Genomic DNA, 6945 nt, shown 5'->3' on the forward strand with positions numbered 1-6945 from the left:
ACATACGTCACGACCACACGTTAGCGATTGGCTATGGCAGATCCTGAGTGACGCTGGGCAGATCCAATAGTTTTGAACTTTAACAGAGAACCCGCCTACAAGGAAGTAAACGTTTCTCAATGGAGCGAGGCCAGACTCTCTGTACAAATGAAATGTACGAGAGTCTGGTAGAACCAGGCTAATACTAAAGAAACGTTAGTCACAAAAACAGACAAAACAGACACTCCTCATTTTGTTTATGCTTCTGTGTTTATTATATTAAATAAACATAACTATATATAAAATTACATCTAAACGTATTAAAGTTTAGTTTCAAAGACGAGAGGACAGTAAATTTTGAAGACTCTGCCATAATCCCGTTTTCCTTGGTTTTCCTCCGCTTTAAATCTCCCCAACCGGAAACGCACGAGCATCCTTGCGTCAAACGCGGAAGTTATGCGTGCATATAGCCTATTATGTCCTTGTAGACAGGCAAATGGTCAAATGTGTGTATTATAGACCTCATAAACCATGATGTCCCTTTAAACCATGATTGTATGATGACCTTATAAACCTGTGAAATTTCTGTAGCACTTCCTCTCGATGATATACATTATATTCTAAATATGAAGTCGGATGTATCTTATTGATCAATAAATGAAGCCTTTTGCATAACTGTATTGATACCCTGATGCTGGGAAAGGAGTGTCCTTGTAAACCATGGTTAATCCTAACTGTCCTCATAAGTACTATTTGCCAGTCTGTGTGTGTGTGTGTGTGGTGTGCATGTGGGGTGTGTGGTGTGCGTGCGTGTGGTGTGTGCGGTGTGTGTGTGTGTGTGGGGTGTCTGGTGTGTGTGTGGGGGTGTGCGTGTGTGTGGGGTCTGTGGTGTGGTGTGGTGAGCGGTGTGTGTGTGGGGGGTGTGCGTGTGTGTGGGGTGTGTGCAGTGGCGGTTCTAGCCCATTTCAACTGGGGGGGCCAAGCTGGGGCCAGTTGTACTGTTAGAGGGGCCAGTTACATTTAGACCTTATTGTTGTCATATCATTTTCTGCACTGCTGCAGGCATTAACAGGCAAAATACTGTGTTTATAATCATTCAACAATGTATTTGCATTTCCATTATATTTTTACATTTGCATTACATATTCAGTATTAGTCACAGTAACTGTAATAGACATGATGTCCTTCTTTCTCTTCATTTTGAGAACTATAGAGCAAAAGCAATGGGGACCAAGAAGCTTATTAATTCATTTACTGAAAATAACTGACTTGATGTCTAACCGTTTACAGGGTTCCTGCACACTTTTTAGAGTCCAATTTAAGGCTTTTTAAGACCTAAAGAAATCAAAATTAATACCGTACATTAGAGGTGTGCAATATTGACAAAAATATATTTCAACATTTTCAACATTTTGTTAATAATTAGATAATATTTTACTGATTGTGTTTTTGTGCTGGTGCCATGGCTGGTTTAGGCCTGTTGTTGACAGCTGACTCACGAAGATATTCCTATTTTTCATATTCTATGCAGTGGTCGATTCACAGCAGTGACAGAAATACATTTTTTAATTAAGGGGCAATATTTGCCACCTTAAATTGATTTCCAGGGGCATTTTCACCTATATATGGACATTTTTTCTAAACTTATTTAGAGTTATGCATCACCTTTTATGTCAAATACTAACATTCAAATTATACAGTAATTATACTTATTTATACAATAATACTTAATTATACAATAATTATACAGTACCACTGTTACCAGTCAAATTAATTAATTCAATCAAAATCCATCTTTGCAGTGCAGAGGTGACACAGAAGTGGCATTAATATATTTACACTCCATTTACAATTGCATAAATAAAGCTATGAGATTTTTTTCAAGTCAATATTTAAATATGAAATTATTTCTAAGTTTAACGTTTTAATTAAAGGATACTTTAAATATGAAACTAAAACCGCCAGTAGGCGGCGGCAAGTCCCTGTAAGAGGGATTCATTCATTCAAACGATTTGTTCAAACGGCCGATTTATTCGGGAAAGAAGCAAGTGATTCGTTCAAAACGCGGATTTCAGTCAAGAAATCATCGCTGTGTTGCATTGAGACTCACTACGGTTTCATTATGAAATTCTAGTCGGCGAAATAAAGGGAAAACAAACAATATTGACAATATTGTGTCTAAAAAGTAACTCCCAATGTTAACTTATTGTTAATTTAACTGTTGTATAACATAAATATCACAGTTGCAATTGTGCACGGGAAAACGGCACTCTTGCTGATGTGATATTCTAATATAAGAACATAATATGATATAAATATAAGACAAAAACTAATTTGGGGACATAGCCTACCTATGAACTGCACACAGCAGTGAAAGGACGATAGACAAATGCTATGTCAGCTCACAGTGCCTCGTACATACCGTGAAACTTCAAATAATAGCCGAGTCCCGAATAGACGCCTGTCTCTTTTACACGCCTGGTGTGGCGACAGGTTTGGGTACATAAAGGCCGGTCTCAAATAGAAGCCGGGTCTGTTTTTAGTTTCGGGTTGTATTTTATCTTCTAAAACCCGTCAGAGCGTCCGCTTGCTGCGCTTGACAGTGCATAACGAGCAGAGAGAGAGAGAGAGCGCCCCGGCCGCGCGCGCGCACTCACCTCTTCAAACATTCTGCCGCGATTCCCGCGAATGTGATGCGAATTGTCACGTGAAAATGCAAATCCACAAAGATAGAAAAATAAAAAAATAATACACATACAACGATAGCAAAAAACAGTTTTGTAAAAATTATTTCAAACTCCACATTTAGGGGGGCCACAAGGGGGGCCAAGCTTTTTGTCACAGGGGCACTGGCCCCCCTGGCCCCCCCTCTAGAACCGCCACTGGGTGTGTGTGTGGTGTGTGTGGTCTGTGGTGTGCGTGTGTGTGGGGTCTGTGGTGTGTGGTGTCCGTGCGTGTGGGGTGTGCGGTGTGTGTGTGGGGGGTGTGCGGGTGTGTGTGGTGTGTGTGTGGTTTGTGTGTGGGGTGTGTGGGGTCTGTGGTGTGGTGTGCGTGCGGTCTGTGGTGTGGTGTGCGTGCGTGTGGGGTGTGCGGTGTGTGTGTGTGGGGTATCTGGTGTGTGCTATCATAAATGTCAGGACCTGTACAAGTATGTGAGCCATGAAATTGTAGATCTGTCACTTGTCAAAGACCCTTCCCAGAGTATTTGGATCTTGTTTTCTTTTGTAATGTCTTTCAGATCCAAATAAAAGTATTCAAATGTTGGGTGTGCGTGTGTGTGGGATGTGTGGTGTGTGTGTGGGGTGTGTGGTTTGTGTGTGGGGTGTGTGGGGTCTGTGGTGTGCGTGGGGTTTGTGGTGTGCGGTGTGTGTGTGTGTGGTGTGCGGTGTGTGTGTGTGGGGTGTCTGGTGTGTGTGTGTGTGGGGTGTGCGTGTGTGTGGGATGTGTGGGGTGTGTGGGGTCTGTGGTGTGCGTGGGGTTTGTGGTGTGCGTGCGTGTGGGGTCTGTATGTGTGTGTGTGTGTGTGGGGGGTGTGCGTGTGTGGTGCGTGGGGTGTGTGGTGTCCGTGGGGTCTGTGGTGTGTGGTGTGCGTGCGTGTGCGGTGTCTGGTGTGCGTGTGTGTGTGGGGTGTGTGGTGTGCGTGGGGTGTGTGTGTGAGGGGTGTGCGTGTGTGTAGTGTGTGTGCCTACCTGTAATTGCGTGTGTGTGGAAAATTAGGTAGAATTAGTTAGCTAGCTAGTCTTTGTGTGTGTGTGTGTGTGTGTGTGTGTGTGTGTGTGTGTGTGTGTGTGTGTAAAATTAGGTAGAAAGTTAGGTAGCAGCAGAAAGTAAGGTAGAACAGTTAGCCTTTGTGTATTAGCATGTAGATACAACGGGTTATCCCACCGGTCACTATTGTTGCCGGTGACATGTTTGTAAGTTCTATGACCACATTAAACAAAGTTGAGTAATTGCAAATGCATACTACACACCTTAAAAATGATGTGTACCAAAAATCTATGTCCTATCTTTATGTTAACATACCTTACTAATCTTTTCTTTGGGAGCTTTCTTGCTGCCATCCTCTTCTCTTGGCACAAACAGGAAATAAACAGCTCTGGTCATGTGACAATTTACAGTAAACATGCGACACTGCACATATTTCATTGAGACCCTTTATTATTTCAATATCTGCTGGAAATGCACTGATAGATCATTCAGTAACATTTTTATAGCCTTAGAAATGAAAAAAAAAATTACGGTCACTATTGTGGGATTAAATGGCTATAGGAGAGGAAGAATTTGTCACGGGTCTATGATGGAGGACTCAAATCCAGAACGAGTGTTAACAGGTCTTATTGACAAACAGTAGACAGAAGACAGGATGTGTTGGGAGAGGTGAACAGTCCAAACAATAGGCAGGGATGAGACACAATGACAGCCGTAGAAACTAGCCGAGCAGCAGTTGTAACTAGCAAGATGACTGAAGAGCTGGAGAGTAGCAATGGCAGAGCAGAATGAGACCTGAGAATACTAGCAGTAGCCAGACAGGAAATTCCAAGTACTTCAGCAAGGCACTAAGGGATCTCAGGCACAGCACCAGGCTTCCTCCAAAACCAAGAGAGTAAGCAGTCAGGGATGCTCTGCTAGTGTGACGGAGTACACTAGCAGGACAGGAACTAGAGACACAGAAGACAAGACAGACAGGACCGATGGCAGGACTAAAGCACAAAATACTTCTACAAATAAAACACTGTAGACTTTAGTAACAAGAAACAAACTATGTAGCACAGAAGTACACAGTAGTACAACATCTAACGAACTGGCAACACATGAGGGAAAGAGCACACACATAAAGGGAGTTAACAAGAGTAACAGGTGAGAACACTCAGACAAGGAACAGGTGAACACACTCACGTAAACGAGGACTGAAACAAGGGAGCAGAGAATATGATGAACAGGTGACAACACTCATACAAACGAGGACACTCAGACAAACTAGACAAGAGGGCGTGGTACAGGGAAACAAGGAGGCAGGAACAAAGGAGCACATGGCCAACACAAACAAAAGCTCATGTTCAAGCACAACACAAACATAGAGACATGAAACAAAGACAACAAAGACAAAGCTGCCAGAGCAAGACCCTGACAGAATTTTCTAAACTCGTCAAATCATCTAAATCGACAACATGTATGTTAGACCCTATACCGACTAATCTACTGAAAGAGATGCTTCCAGAGGTCATAGATCCTCTTCTTACTGTAGCTCTGTTGAAATTATATCTATATTATTTTACTTTTCTTCAAAATGTATCTTGATATTGGGTTGTTTATATATTTGATTTATGTTGTATATCTGTACTTCTCACGTGTATTAAAAACAAGATTTCATATTGTTAGAAGTGTATAAAGTTTTGTCTAGGCTCTGATTGGGTATTTCACATGTCCGTTTGGTTTGGAGAGTGATGTGATAGGCAGAGGGGGCGGGAGCAGTGGAGTGAGAGGAGAGGTGACGAAGAAGAGCGGGAAGAAGAAAAACAGAACGAAAACGAGATTGAGTGTGACGCAGTTACGATTTGAGTATTCAGTTGCTTTTACTAATAGTAGTGAGTCTATGTAATTTCGTACAGAAGTTAAAGTGTTGATCTCCTACTTTAGTTCATCGTGAGTGTGTGCCGTGTATTCTCGCGAGTCACGAATGTGACGCACTTGTTATTCACTAGTGATTTGAGGTAACCGGAGACTGAGATCCTCCGGCCACGTTGGATTTCAATACCAGGTAGCGCTTCAGGTACCCTGGATTGCCTGGAAGTTCCCCTGGCCTCGTTGGATTCCCCGATCGGGAACGCATGGCGAGTGATGATCTTTTTGCCCGGTGCAGCACGGTATTTTCTCCTTCCTGACGCTCTCTGCATTGATCCTTTTTTTTCCGTGGGACTGTGATCATGACAATCGTGAGTAGTATTTTTCATTATTGTTGGCTCTAGTAAGAGTGAAGCGCCGATTTGTATTTTTTCCGCCCCAACGCACACAAGCGTCGTTCAGGCCTGCATCTCATTTTATTTGTTTACTTTATTGGGACTATTTTTGACCTTTATATATTTTTTCAAGAGCCTGGGCCCATTGAAGGTTAATTACTGACAGAAACTAAATGTAAAACTATGTGAAAGTGTTGAATATACTCCATCAAGTTAATCGTGAGTAATGTAAAGTTGTTTATTGTGATTCATAACTTGCTTTGGAGGTTCATTTCATAACTTTAGTTGATTGTCAAGTAAAAGAGAGACAAGGGAGTATTTGAAATTGAGTCTTTATTCATTTTTTATTTATTATATTTACATTCTGTGATTTTACTGATTTCTATTCAGTTTCCCTACCATAAACTATTACTACATCAGTAACAAACCTAGGGCACTCTAGATAATGGTACGTATAGAGTGCTACATATATATTGGAGGCACTGCTGAGATATTTCCCCCCATTTTTCTACCGTATAGTGTGTAATTTGAGAGACACATATTACTCGGTATGGATATTCCCAAAAATGTAACCATTGGTGAGCTAAATGATTGGTGTGAGGGTTAAGGAGTTAACCCCTCCCATGCTTTTGTGTTAAGTGGAGTGCCCACTGATTTAGATGTATCAGACATCGAAGAATTGGCACAAACTGTAAAGTTTTTGGGAGAGTTTGAGTAAGGGATGAAAAATACTACTCTCAAACGCAAAGTAAAATTGTGCTGTGTGAGTGCAGGCAGCCAGTAAGCCCAGATCATACCCCACCTGAGATCCAACCTCCTAGTGGAGAAATTCCCTGGAAGATAATTCTACTTACCCCAAGAGAGTCAGATCAGTTTTCTGATAAATTTCGCAAGTTATTACAAGAGGAAGGCAAGACTATGGATGATGTCAGGGCTCTTTTCTCCAACGATCCCCTGCAAGGAAGTTCACCTGATAGTATCATCCGAGCAGTTGGAGATCTCCTTGAGA

This window comes from Rhinichthys klamathensis, unplaced genomic scaffold (assembly GCF_029890125.1).
Source record: "Rhinichthys klamathensis goyatoka isolate OS25496 unplaced genomic scaffold, OSU_Roscu_1.1 h1tg000004l_1, whole genome shotgun sequence".
Lineage (NCBI taxonomy): Eukaryota > Metazoa > Chordata > Actinopteri > Cypriniformes > Leuciscidae > Rhinichthys > Rhinichthys klamathensis.